Source organism: Rhamphochromis sp. 'chilingali', assembly GCF_963969265.1.
Source record: "Rhamphochromis sp. 'chilingali' genome assembly, chromosome: 2".
Lineage (NCBI taxonomy): Eukaryota > Metazoa > Chordata > Actinopteri > Cichliformes > Cichlidae > Rhamphochromis > Rhamphochromis sp. 'chilingali'.
In genome coordinates, this window is record NC_137930.1 from 64,954,339 (window position 1) to 64,969,471 (window position 15,133).

The 15,133-nt window shown below is 40.2% G+C and overlaps 2 long non-coding RNA genes across 2 annotated transcripts; one reads left to right on the top strand and one right to left on the bottom strand.

The window, feature by feature from the left end:
* Positions 1-5,789: 5,789 nt before the first annotated feature.
* Positions 5,790-7,929, bottom strand: LOC308388658. The gene is made up of 2 exons (XR_013970150.1): positions 7,699-7,929; positions 5,790-7,168 (listed from the first exon to the last, which is right to left on the bottom strand). It is a non-coding gene; the product is annotated as an uncharacterized lncRNA (long non-coding RNA).
* Positions 7,930-7,975: 46 nt separating this feature from the next.
* On the top strand, positions 7,976-9,104 carry LOC308388663. Its single transcript, XR_013970153.1, has 2 exons — positions 7,976-8,289; positions 8,919-9,104. It is a non-coding gene; the product is annotated as an uncharacterized lncRNA (long non-coding RNA).
* The last annotated feature ends 6,029 nt before the right edge of the window (positions 9,105-15,133 follow it).

The following is a 15,133-nucleotide window of genomic DNA, read 5'->3' on the forward strand; positions in this document are numbered from 1 at the left end:
CCAGGACACGTTTACAAACAATTTTCGTTGTTATTTGCGCTGCAGCTGCAGGTTAGGGTGGAGTTACTGTGTGTGTGTTTACAAGTAGTTTTAAACCTTGTGATCCACAAAACAGCATAACAGTAAAAGAAGAATTGACTGCGTTACAGTCAGTGCGGGAGCGGCGGCTTTGCTCGTGCGCGATTCATTTGCAGTTTGGACGCACGTGAACATCTCCTGCCCTGATAGCGGCTGGAGGAGGACTATCCTACGCCTGTGAGCGCTTTGGCACGAGCGATGTGCCCACGGCAGCACCCGCTGCTTGTTGATAGTAAGAGCAACAAGCGCTTTCACGTCAAAAGTCGTCATAAATAAGCCTCCAATAACACCAGAAAAAGTCGCCAGATTTGTCGCTAGTCGCTTTTTAGAAAAAAAAAAAAAAACGACGCTAAGGGGGGTTTGAAAACTCTCTAAATATAGCGACAAAATCGCTAAGTTGGCAACACTGTTTTCAGGGTATTTAAAAAAATTCAAAACAAAACAAAACCGTGCATCTCAATGTGTATTCTCTGAGCATGCGCAGAATTACGCACAGCTGTCATGTGATCCTGTGATCCTGTGATCGAACAAAGGATCAAAGGCTCAAAGAGCGCTGACGTCAAATTCGCAGCCACGAAAGTCTATAAATAGGGATCAGAAGCAGCAATTTTAAAATCAGTTTGTTCACAGCCTTCAAACGTTCGACCAGAGATACATTTGGAAATATTTCTAAGCCTTTTCAGAGTCACTGTGCACAGGCTCCAACATGCTTCCACAAAAACGCCAACAAACACAAAAAGATTATGCTGCCTGTCCTTTGTGTTCTGGCCGGCCAATCTCTCCAGGAGAAATGACCACGGATGGTGTCTTATCAGTCCAAAGAGCATTACATGAAAGTCAGAAGGAAAAATCTGACCTACATTACAAAATTAAACAAATTGAAGAAGAGAAGCTTCAACTAGAGGAAAAGTGCAGACAACTGGAAGCACGAAATAAAGACCTGGAAGAAAAACAGCAACGCCAGCCTGATATAGAAATGATCAATGAGGGCTCGGGAGTGAAGTTTGATGAAGGACGAGAGAAGATCTTTTCTCGTTTTCTTTCATCAGGAACACAGAGTGCTGAATTAAAAGAAACATCTGCCCAGCTTCAACGAAAGAAAGCTAATATTGAGGAGATACAGTGGGATCTCCAAAACATTGAGAAACAGAATCAGGTGCTTCGAGGAAAGCTCAATGAAGCGGAGAAAACAATTGAAAAAATCCACCAACAGAAGACTGAACAGGAAATACAAATGCAGGACGAACTCAAAGCCATGCAGAACTTGTACAACGATCTGATAGTCAGGTTTGGTGTAACAAAGTGCAAAAATGAAGAGCTTCTTGAAGAAAAAAAGCAACAGGAAGAAGAAAAACGTATTATCCAGGACTTTGAGAGAAGGCATCTAGAATTGCAAGAATTTTATAATAAAGAATATGACGAAACACTTAAACTGCAAAGAGAAAAGGAAATACAAATGCAGGACAAACTCAAAGCCACACAGAAATTGTACAACGATCTGATAGTCAGGTTTGGTAAAACAAAGTGCAAAAAGAAAAAGCTTCTTGAAGAAAAAAAGCAACAGAACAAAGAAAAACGTATTCTCCGGGACCTTGAGAGAAGGAATCTAGAATTGCTAGAATTTTGTAATGAAACACCTGAACTGCAAAGAGAAAAGGAAATACTGGAAAAACGATGTTCAAAGATGCAGCGTAGGATTGATGGAATGAAGAGGAAACACTCAGCGGTCATTAAGGAGATGTTGTTGAAGTCCAATGACTTGAAGAGCCAAATAATTGAAATGCAGGCACAAAAGCAACAACAAGAGAAAATACATGAAGACCTGACAGAAAAGCTTAGAAAAAAACAAGAAACTTTAAAAGAAATGGAGCAAAGATGCCAGCAATTCGAGCAGCAGAATGCAGAAACAAATGATCAATTGAGAACCCTTATCCTGGAGAACGAGCTCATGGAAAAATACCTGAAAAAGAAGAAAAAAGGCTGGTTCTGCCGCTTATTCAGATGATTTAGCCTCGTCCTCCTCCACCTGTGATCCATCTTACTTTTCACCTCTCCTGTCCCCCCTAACACATATTCTCCACCTTCTTCATCTTTTTTCTTTTTTCACCCTCCCCCCCCAACCAGTCCCAGCAGTTGACTGTCCCCTCCTGAGCCTGGTTCTGCTGGAGGTTTCCCTGCCTCGGAACCACCTCCTGATGTGGTCCCGACACAGGAGAATCTTGGTCTTCAACCTGAAGAGCTTGATTGTCCTGTCTCAGAACCATCTCCTGACGTGGCTCCGACTAGTGGTTCATGGCGTCATGGTGCCAAACGCCTACTTAAAATAGGTTTAGGTGTTGCCGCAGTAGGCCTTATTATACCTGCAGCTTACTGGGGCTTTTCAATGCTTAACAGTGATTGCCTATTTAACTCTGTCTATGGCCTCCTTGAGCCATATTGCCACCTTGGTGATGGATTAGGTCCCTTTTAAAGACTAGTAATGATGGACTGCTTTTCATCCACAGTCCAGAAAACCATACGTTGTTCATGTTAGACAACGTGCGCAACATTTAGCTAACTTGTGCTCTCATTTTTCTTTTCTTTTGCCTCTCACCCCCCAACCAGTCGCGACAGATGGCTGCCCCTTCCTGAGCCTGGTTCTGTCAAAGGTTTCTTCCTGTTTAAAGGGAGTTTTTCCTTTCCACTGTGCCTAGTGCTTGCTCACAGGGGATCATTTGATTGTTGGGGTTTAATTTGTTAAAAAACACAACAAATTAGGTGAGGGGTTCACATAATAGAGAGCACGACAAAAACTACAAATTTTTAAAAAATTTGTTAGTTGCAAATCAAAATAAAGACAACAATTTCTGAAAAACATCTCTTACGGCTCTGTTTATTTGCTTAAATGAACACTTGTATTTTTTGTCATAGAAGAATATATACATTGTCTTAAATATCTAATAATTTTAAATTTAGCCCTGCACTCCATGAGATAAACTGAGATGAGATAAACTGTGGCACAGACGGCTGTCGGCCTGGCGAGGGAGAGTTCCTCTTCAACCTCCAGACGGAACCCAGTTTGTTACTCGCAGCATCGCAAAATTAGACACAGCAATTTCTTAGAGTCTGGTTTAAGTCCTGAAATGACATCTCCTTACCTGTCACGGTTCTGGGTCAGTTTGAGCCAGTATTTTGAGTTGTTATGTTTTGGTGTGTTTTTGCATTATGGATTGTTTTCTTATTCTCTTGTGGTGCTTTTGTTGGTTATGATGATGATGATGATGATTATTAATCTATGTTTTAGTTATTCTTGTTTAGGGATTAGTTCTTAGGTTTTGTGTTCTCATGTTTTTTGCTGGTTTAGTTCAGTGTCTAGTCTGTCTCTCTCTGTCCAGTCCGTGTCTTAGTTTAGTGTTAGTTTAGTGTGTATTGTTTTCCTGTTTCCTGTTTTCCATTCCCTGATTACTTCCCTGTGTATATTAGCCCTGTGTTTGCCCTTGCTCAGTGCCGCATCGTACCATCGGATGTGTGTTTTATACTGTGGTCAATATTTTCGTGTTCACTACCCTTGTTCAGTTCATGTTTTAATTTCTCCAGCAATAAAGCTGAGGTTTTGAGTTACAATTCTGTGTTTGAGTCCTGCATTTGGATCCTCATCTCTGCCTGCCCGCACTCTATTTAAAATCCAACTCTTACCTGAACTCTCCTGCCTTTCTGTCTCTCTTGCTGCCTTGTAACGCACCACCCCCCTTTTGACATTAGATAATGGTAAATCAAACCTGCACTGCAGAGAGGTTGGCATGACAGGAAGTCGAGATGATAACGATAGACCAGCCTTCAAACTAAGACGCGTGATGTATAAAAGTCTTTCTACTGAGTAAAGGACAGTTTGAGTGTCCTGCTGGCACCATGCACTGTCTTCACAAGTTTCTTCTTTGTTTTCTACCATGTCTACAAGGCATCAGTGTGAACATCAAATATACCTGATTTATCTTACGGCTGTAAACGGCACACTAACTTTATCATCTTCTTTTTTTTTATTTACCAGAGTTTTCAACAGGAATTTTTCATGGAACAAAAGCTCTGGACAACTCGATACCCTACATGGGATCAGTTCAGAATAACAAGGGTCAACATGTCTGTGGAGAATTCCTCATCACTGAAGACTTTGTGCTCACTGCTGCACACTGTGACCGGTTGTGAGTTAGATTTCCTGTTCATGAAGTTCATCCAAAAACAAACTTTTTCAAACTTGTGTTTATTGATCAGATCACTCTAAGTTATTGATAAGGCAGATGTTATTTCGAGGGAAAATAAAACACAATTAAGTGCAATAGCATCAAATAAAAATGACCTTTGACTTCTGACAGCCGTTGGTTACAGCAATGCTGACATTAACCTGCTTGTGACGATTGCCTAATGAGAAATAAAGATATCAGTTTAAAATTGTTGACATTTTTAATTCCCTCTCAATGATTACTCACACAGTGACCGCACACACTGATCATCCCAAAGTAAAGATTGAGAGAAAATGAAATCCATGAAGGATACAAAAACACTGAACATGCTAATGACATCATTGAAAGCAGCATCAGTTTCATGTGATGTATTTGTAGAATAATTATATTTTTAAAAGAGTTTTTACATGAAAATGTGTTTCTATTTTTTACTTCATGTTGTGTCTCCAGTTGTGTGTGAACGTTCGATTAGTTCACAGAGTACAAACAATTCAGCCTCCACGTGCTGAAATAAACCTAAAAGAAAATCAAGTGTGTCAGGTGGCTGGATGGGGAAAAACTGAAACTGATGGCGAACCTGTTGATGAGCCGACGGTGGTGGACGTGTCTGCCATTGAACCAAAGGTCTGTAAGAAACACTGGCCTGGTCTTCCTGCCGGTGTTTCCTGTGCAGGTGGATATGGAACAACCAAAGGATTCTGTCAGGTATGTTTTCTGTGATTTCAGTGGAAACTTGTGTTCTGTTGACAAATGTATAAAAAAAAAAAGAATATAATCTGACATATTAAAATCCTCACAGGGTGAGGTAATACCAGGATGCTCTGTAGAATCTTGACCACTTTGTCATGGGAATTGATCCGCTGCTGACCGCAAGGCACTGCAGTGGAGACGTTTGACTTCAGATGTTTGGTGTAAAACCAAAGCTCTCAGGAGAATTCTCGAATACTGTAACTCTACATGAGTACAGTAATGGAGTATTTTTACTTTGTCGCATCATTGATTAACATAATTCAACGTTTTAACATAATTTATTTTAAAAGAATTTTGTCTGTGTGCGTGATGCTGTGCGAAGCGTCCTGCATTAGAAACAATGGAAAACTATCCACGTCTCTCATTTTCAGCGTCTCGTTTGATTTTTGATGCAGTACGCTCATTTGGCCACACAGCGGCGCTGCTGACTTGTTAAATAGCTCAGCAGAAACATTTCAAATTTTATTCAGCATTCGTTTCGTGTCTTATTATGAAAACGCCTCATGCATGACCTCATCAGAAGCTCAAATGCTATTACGGCAGCCATAAGTGACGCCCATATCAGGAGCGACCAGTTTCTGGTCAGGCTCTGGTGTGCTGGATTCAAAAGCCAGCCAGCCCTCATAGAACCCCATGTTAAAAAGTTCAGTTTCTCAGCATCAAGCTAAAGTAAGGGTTTTGTTCTGAATCAACATTAACGTTTAAGAGATGGATGGACTAAAAAATATGGACCATGGAAGAAAATTGAGAACAGTTAAAACATTTATTTTATCTTAAAATATCTGAATAACTGGAGCTGCTTTTATTTGCACTCATTTATCAAAAAAGAGGAAACACATTAGCAGAGGAAAAGTCATTTTCAAAGCATTTTAAACAATGAAAAGTCCTTGTGAAATCTGAGGTAACATACAACTAAACCATCGGAAAATTAAATTGATGACTGCTCACTATACGGCTGAATGTATGAAATGCTTCAATGATAAATAAAAAAAAAAGACAGAATTTATGAACTCAAGGATAATCATACATATAACAATTACAGCTGTAACCATTAGTACACACATCAAGTTCAAATGATGTCCATTTCAAAGTAATTGCTGGAAAGGACATTGTCGAACCCGGTACAAAATTCAGGATAAGAACTGTAAGTAAATGGCACTTCAAGGGTAGCTCCACAGGTATGAGCAACAGGCCTTCTGTTGAGCCCAGTTTCAGCATTAAAGCACACACAAATTTTGTCAACACAGATCACAGAAGATCCTGTGCAGAAGTGCAGGATTTTTTCAGCTTTGGTTCATCAGTGTTTTTGACATAACGCTGAAGATGGTTAAAGGTTGTCTGTTCTCCCTGAGACAGTATCAATTTTGTTGTTTCAAATAGCTGCACTACTCTTTTGCCTGTGGCCTTCTTTGTCTCATACAGAGACAACACACTTTCCTTGTCTGACAGTTTCAGCTGCAGACGTGCCATGGGTGTGGAGAAGCAATCCATTATATACTTTGGCTCTTGGAGAATGGCCTTATGAGCCATTGTTTCAATGGCAGGATGCATGTTGTTCTTAGGTGATGGGAAGTGGGAACCCATCCTTGTAGAAAAGGTGAAGCAGGTCCTCTTCATCATTTTCATCCAATGTGCCTTTTAGAACTTTCTCAACAGCTGATCTCTCAACAGGAGGGAGATAGTTGAGAAACGATGTACGGTAATCAGAATGTCTACATCAACTGATGCCTTTTGACAGCCTCACAGGAAAGACACCATGATCTAGTAAGCCTTTTCACCCATATCTGCCCAACTGCTTGCCTTTTAGCCTCACAAAAGTCTGGCCTCAGCCTTGGAACTCGTTCAGTTTCACCTTCACACTGTTCCAAAAATTGCTCCCAAAATGCAGTGTAAACCTCCCTTGACACCCCAGCGTCATCAACAGCATTTTCATTTACAAAGTTCAACTTTAAAGTCACATTCATTATGCTACTGTCCATAAATACAGTCAAAAGATCATCAACAACCTTTATCCTGCCAATTGATACACGTAGGGGGCTCTGTGGATCTCCTGAATTTGATGGGGAAAGTTGGTTGCTTGAATCTAAAGGCAAACCTTGTGCGATGATATTCAGTCCATGGTCCTGGGTACAAGAAAAAACATGCACTTTCCATAAGAAATGTAAATGAATTATACAGATTCTAAAATATCAATGTTCTGAATATGTTTGAAATTTATTTGTGCAAGTACTGCAGTAATTGACAGCAGACACATTAACCCTTCAAGTTCATGAGACTCTTCTTCAATCTTTTACCTTAGCCTATTAAAAATCATGAATGTTCTTAAAAAGTCTACAAAATATGTCAATAGATTTTAAGACATTGAAAAAAGATACACCTCTTTATTTTCAGCCTACATGTCTCACTTACAAGAGTAAAAGGATGTATTACAGTGGCGTCCACGTTACCATGGTAACGGCACAGCCAGATAACTTTATGAAATTTCAAAACATATGTGCACTTAACCAGTTATGTTAATTAACCTGAACATATTTACAAGAGTTAACATTAAAGGCTTGCATATACAACAAGTGTTTTTCAACAAGTTACTCGCCTTCTCAACCCCGGTGTTTTATGCTGTCTTGTTCTTTGACTTACGGAATTTTATACGTACTTTGTCTTGATGCATGTGTATGATGTCCTCTTGTGGGACCTCTCTTGACCGCAGGAAATGTTCTAAATCCTCCTCCATTTCTGCTCCGTACCGTACCGCACCCTTCAACAGAACCGCCATCAAAAAGTAGCAGGATCTTTTGCGGACGCTCGCAAAACTTTTGCAAGATCCCGAGTAACTTTTGCGAGCGCTCGCAAAAGTTCTTCTCATTTTTTTCTCCCATGTCCCTTGCGGGGCTCCGTACTGTACCATACGAATAATAGGGCTTCGGAGTTGACGTCACGCCGCAATGCATTGTGGGAGCGCGGCGGCATTTTCGGGGTCTACGAATCAAATCAAACACACTGTGTTGGAACGACGATTACAAGATGCTTAAAAGCAGCTTAAAAGAGAATGGACTGTATAGAGACCGATTGCGTCCAGAGGCGAAGCGGCGGTACTTGCAGAAAATAGCGTGCATTGGAAATGTGGACCCGTATGAAATACGGCCGTGGAGTAGAAACCCTGAAGACCAACCGCTATTGACGTAGCCTGATATATTTCATACCTTATCTGTGGAGTCAGCGCGTACAAGTCGTCATTCAATCAAAGGTAAGTCAGCTCGAGTACAGCGAGTGAAATGCGTTTGATTTCCCTGCAAACATTCCGATTACTGCAGCATAAATTCATTCATGAGGGGAAATTACAGTGAGAACATGTGGAGACTGTTAGGTGGATAACATAGTGAGTTCAGTGCATTGATGAGACACTGTCCTGAAGGATTTAGTTATTCTCTATGGTTAAAGAAATTGCAATGATTTATTAATGTTTATTATAAATAATTCTAATTATACATCTTGCTTCCATATTTGTATCTTGTGTCACTAAAAATACATTTTATTTTAGTTTTATACTTTGATTAATGACCTGCAGAATCTCCTTAACATATTAAGTGATTCATAATTGTCACTTTATGCTTTCTCCATCTCTAAAGTGATGACATCCTTGCATTACATACTTTAGGTTCATTTTCTGCAGGCAGGTTTCTGACAGAACAGACAGATTTAGACTATAACATGCAGCGTTCTATAGATGGACACATAAAGAAATGAAAAATTACATGTATGTGCTAACTTTCTTGACACTTTGTTACATTTATGATAAAGTAGATTAAACACATTTGTGTCGGCCTTGGCTCATAGTTCTTGTCTTTAAATGAACTTTGTCTGTGTGTGTTTCAGGTGCTGCACTCTAAGACTGAATGAACCAGCATTGCAGCCATGGGTCACTGTGAGCATCACAGGGAAGGTTGAAGCCGCCCGCTGCACCTGTATGGCCGGAGTCGCAGAGACCTGCACCCACGTCGCTGCTCTTCTGTCTAAAGTAGACGGAACAGTGTTGATCCGTGGCACAAGGACCGTTACAGATGAACCTGCATACTGGGTTTTGCCTGGTAATAATACCAAGATACACCCAGAGGTTGGCCATAAGATAGACGACTTCTCTTCAGCTGCCCAAAAAAGGCTCTTGATCAAAACATAAACAGACCATCTGTAGTGACAGGTAAAAGGAGCCGTCCTCAAAAAAGAAAACCCCACCTGCTACTGTGGAGGAGTTGTCACTGCTATAATGCCATCATGTTTTATCTAGGGGTCTAGATGTATGCCTGTAGTGCACTGCTGTGTAAATAATTTGCATTTACTGAATATGTACTGACTGAGTCCCACTGTTCAAAAGTTGAATAAAGAAACTAAATTATTTTGCCTTTTTTTTTTTTTTTATTAAAACCACTTTATAGAACATCACATCAGTAACAGTGTAGAATCCATGTCATTTACAGTTTACAAATGACAAAATGTTTACACCAAATCATGAGTGTTTACATGATATCACCCACTACTAACATTACTTTATTTACTGTATCTTTTGAAAAAATAACAGCACAAGACTTAAGAACATTTAACAGGAGCAGGTTTCATTCTTCTCTGGTTTTATTATCACACTATTCACCAAACGCAGCAAACCTTCACCATCTTATCCAGAAGGGTCACCTCTTCACCCTCACATGGAAGAAGTAATCTGATTGGCATGGTGGTTTGTTTGAAGCAGGTCCCTCGTGTAGCGCTGGAAACCAGTCATGATGTTTCATCCATTTCATCGGCTGGTTTGCTGCAATAATGCCAAATAATTAGCAACTCTATAAATAGACGGTAGTTCTGCAAAATCACTCAGTAGGATGTTTGTTCTAATTTGCTATGAGCTCAGAGCGCATCGAAAATGAAACTAATAGGCTATAAAGAGAGATATGAACATATTTAGAACTTACCGGAATGAAAATGTCTGGAGCACCAACAGATATTTGGAGATGGAAGAGAGCTGCACGTCAGCTCATCTCACAGCTGCTATCCAGGCTAGACGCCTTCGTTTGGTAACATCGATACACGAGCTGCCTCATGTCGCTTCCAGGTTGGGAAAGCATAAAAAGACAATCCAACCTTATTCCCGTGCCGGTCGTAAGATCGAACATTGCAGCCGAGCACACAGCAAGTACGAACCATGGCTATGCTATCGCTCCTAGCTTAGACCCCCAAAATGGTGAATCGGGCCAAAATCCTTTCCACGCCCACCCCCGTGACATCACGCTCCGAAGCCCTATATGACCGACCATACAGCAAACATTTGCTTGGCCTGCTAATGTGACGCCTCGACCAAAAATCCTGGCCACGCCCCCTGCTGTGACATCACGTTCCAAAGAATCAAAGGATCAAAGGCTCAAAGAGCGCTGACGTCAAATTCGCAGCCACGAAAGTCTATAAATACCCCCTCTTCACCGTTGCAAACACAGTTTTACTTGGAACATTTTCAGAAACAGCGAGTTGTGTTTAGCAAACCAGAAACCTTTCAGAAAGGGACTATTTTAAAGTTAAATAATTAAGCACACGTATTTTTCTTTCGACACGTTGCATTAAGCTTTTAAAGAAATGTCACGAGAAATAGTCAATAATTCACAGTCTGACAGAGCGATTCCAGCGGAATCAATCGAACTATGTGGGTTAGTGGAGAGAGAAATATCGGAGCCTAGGGACCTTCAAATGAAAATACAAGAACTCCAGTTGGAGTTAAGCACCCTAAAGCGCGAAAAGAAATATTACAAAAAGAATTACTATCGCTTTAAAAATGAGCGTGAACAAATGAGTACAGATGTGCATGACAGGAATGTCCACTTTAGGGAAAGCATGGTTGAGCTTGAAGAAGTGACTCAACAGTCAGATAACATCCAAGCTCTAATTGTTGCAGAGAATAAAAATTTGCAAGCAGAGGTTAGAACCTTTCGGATGATGCTCCATGAATTTCAGGAAAAGGAAGCATCTCTGCTTGAGCAGAACAGCAACATTGTTGCTGAGTTGTCTCAGATTGAAAGGGAGAGAAATGAACAGAAGAAAGAGAACGCACATCTCAAGGAAGCGTTAGTGAGACTTGAGCACCAAGTGGGAGAAGCTCACCATAAAATATCAAAAAAAGAAGAGATAATAGAAAAACAGAATAGAGAAATAGATCACAAGACTGAACAGATAGTTGAGCTGAAAAAAGAAATCTGTACTCTTCAGCGTCGGGTGAGACAGGCTCTGGATGACAAACAGTCACAGGTGGAATCTCTGGAGGCTAAATTGCAGGAACAGGTTAAAGCCGTTCAAATGATGCACTGTGACTTTCAGGAAAAGGAAGAATATCTCCTTAAGGAGAACAGCAGCATTGCTGCTGAGATAAACAAATTAAAAACAGCAAACACAAATCTCAAGAAACGTTTACAAAATCTTGAGTATCAAGAAAAGACAACAGAAAGTCTGACACTGCAAATATTTTGGCTGAAAGAAAAAGTCAAAGAGCAAAATTTCAAGATTGTTCATAACGAAGATCTCATAGATGAACTTTATGAACATCTTAAAATGAAAAGAGAAATAATTAATAATCTTCAGGATGAGCTGAGAAGGGAGGAGGAGGAAGAAATATTAGCTGCTGTTCACAACATCACTGGTGAACCTCTGCAGCTGGAGAATCTTGCTCCTGAACCCGAGGAGCTTTTTTTTCCTGCCTTGGAACCACCTCCTGATGTGGTGCCGACACAGGAGAATCTTGGTCTTCAACCTGAAGAGCTTGATTGTCCTGTCTCAGAACCATCTCCTGACGTGGCTCCGACTAGTGGTTCATGGCGTCATGGTGCCAAACGCCTACTTAAAATAGGTTTAGGTGTTGCCGCAGTAGGCCTTATTATACCTGCAGCTTACTGGGGCTTTTCAATGCTTAACAGTGATTGCCTATTTAACTCTGTCTATGGCCTCCTTGAGCCATATTGCCACCTTGGTGATGGATTAGGTCCCTTTTAAAGACTAGTAATGATGGACTGCTTTTCATCCACAGTCCAGAAAACCATACGTTGTTCATGTTAGACAACGTGCGCAACATTTAGCTAACTTGTGCTCTCATTTTTCTTTTCTTTTGCCTCTCACCCCCCAACCAGTCGCGACAGATGGCTGCCCCTTCCTGAGCCTGGTTCTGTCAAAGGTTTCTTCCTGTTTAAAGGGAGTTTTTCCTTTCCACTGTGCCTAGTGCTTGCTCACAGGGGATCATTTGATTGTTGGGGTTTAATTTGTTAAAAAACACAACAAATTAGGTGAGGGGTTCACATAATAGAGAGCACGACAAAAACTACAAATTTTTAAAAAATTTGTTAGTTGCAAATCAAAATAAAGACAACAATTTCTGAAAAACATCTCTTACGGCTCTGTTTATTTGCTTAAATGAACACTTGTATTTTTTGTCATAGAAGAATATATACATTGTCTTAAATATCTAATAATTTTAAATTTAGCCCTGCACTCCATGAGATAAACTGAGATGAGATAAAATGAGATGAGATAAACTGTGGCACAGACGGCTGTCGGCCTGGCGAGGGAGAGTTCCTCTTCAACCTCCAGACGGAACCCAGTTTGTTACTCGCAGCATCGCAAAATTAGACACAGCAATTTCTTAGAGTCTGGTTTAAGTCCTGAAATGACATCTCCTTACCTGTCACGGTTCTGGGTCAGTTTGAGCCAGTATTTTGAGTTGTTATGTTTTGGTGTGTTTTTGCATTATGGATTGTTTTCTTATTCTCTTGTGGTGCTTTTGTTGGTCTCTCAATATTGCTCTCCCTGAGAACCCTGTGCAGCCCACAGCTAGGTTTAAGGTATTCCCAGGTATTAGAATACTACATATTTAAGTATAGTGACATAGGTAAGTTGATTAGGGTGACCAACCGTCCTCTTTTCCCCGGACATGTCCACTTTTCACGTTCCATCCGGAGCGTCTATGGAACGCCAGGACTGCCATAATGAATTAATTAAATACACCATTAAATAATTAATTAAATGTGGCAATAATTAATTAAAATTGGAATTAATTAATTAAATAAATAGTTATGATATATGTAATTAATTAATTATTGACACATTTAATTAATTATTTAATGGTGTATTTAATTAATTCATTATGGCAGTCCTGGCGTTCCATAAGAAACAGGATTCATCACGTCATCACTCAAAGACTGGATAGTCCGACAGCAATTGCATTTATCTGCATCCCCTCATTTCAGTACACAGAAAAGGCAACAGCCAATGTACTAGACCACCTTGTGGCCTTGGGAATGTTGATCAGTTGAGAGAAGAGCTTCTTACATCCAGCGTAGCAGGCCAAGTACAACCCTCCAAAGTCAAAGGTTGTAATTTGTCACTATATAAAAAAAATGGAATTGAAAATTTCATCAAAGCAGTTCATTAAAGAAAACAGGAGAGCGATAGAGAGATAGAGTAAATATGAAGTTAGGTGAAATAAGATCTGGATTAGGCAGCTGGTTCAGAAATAACTCCAATAAGGAAGAAAGAAAACATTGTAAAGGTGTGCAGGCTGTTCGCTTACAGAGAGTTGCAGAGTGAAGGGGAACGTGCTGTCCCAGTTTGTCATTTCTGACATATTGTTTTTTCTAGTGTTCAATTTGGAGACCGTGCATAAACATGCACCCAGTGCAAATAGTTTTCCATGATTTATGAATAAAAACAAACTTGCTGTTTATTTGTTTGTTTTCCCTTTTTAACTGGAAAAATGGAAGTTGTTGCCCTCCTGAAGGTAACAGAACACACCAGCCCTTACACACTCTGATAAATTTTAATGCTTCTTGATTAAAATGTGTTTCAAGTATGGGAGAAACTAATGGGTATACAGTAACGGTGTGCTGAACTCACTGTCATGTTTAACCCTAGAACACTGTCACTATAAAGAGTAACACCATCACTAACATCAGAAATATATCAAATTATGACAAAAAATTAGAGTGGTCTTCTTTTGTTTTCAACTGTGGTATTTTCAACATGTCTAACAAAACAAATGTCATGGGGGGACCCTAAAGAAATGCTCCAAAGTTAATGAAAAATTAGGAATATGAGAATAAAAAATTCCTAAACAAAAAATAATGACACTGGAAAGTTGGGGTTTGACCTGCCCTTCCAGGGACATTTGAGACTTCCCTGGTGAAGGCACAGCTGTTCTACATGCGAACAGCTGCAGGAGAGAGAAACAAGAAATGGCATTTTTGAGTGGGTGAAAATGATCAATTGACTAAAATATTTTCTTCACCCTATGAATTCCCCTGGTAATCACCACTTTGTGATATTTATCCATAAGCACTGCCCTAAATAAGGATAACATGCAAATTCTAGGACCACTCTTACTTAGCCATTCCTTACATGCTGTCAGTACACGCAGGGTAATAATGGCATGGACACACTTCCTGTCCAAGCCTGCGGGGCAGTCAGCACACCTCACTAAGGGAATACTACTTTCTTCTACTGCTGGTCCTGCCTTACCTGCAAGAGTGACAAGGGTAGGGATGTCGAGGATGCTACAGATCAGGACTGTGAGTTGACGTGTCAGATTTGAAGAGGGAAGCCTCTGCCAATGGTTTGATAAGTGCCGGTGCCAAAGCCTGCATATAATGCCTCCTCTGCATTTGGTTGTCACCTCTCTTCACTGCATTCTTATTGTGAATGATCCACGAGTTCACACCAACAATGATCATGCCATAGAAGACGCAAAGGGGCCATTTCTTGTTTTTTCTTCCACAGCCATATGAGTGCACATCTGGTTAAAAGTATCAACACCACCTTTGCTTGGTTTTAAAATCCAATAATTTCAGGTTTTCAGTGGGTCCTATGCTTGGTTGTATGTGCATGGATGACAGGAGCAGGACAACCTTCTTTTTTGAAGCCTCATCAGGGAGGAAGGACACATGATTTTCTTTACTTTTCATCACTTGCGGGATCTCGCTTTTGTTCGCTTTTACTGTCCCCACAAGGGTCATGCCACAGTTCTATGTTCTATATATATTACATTGAATAAATGTAAATGCCTAGAAAGACTTGTT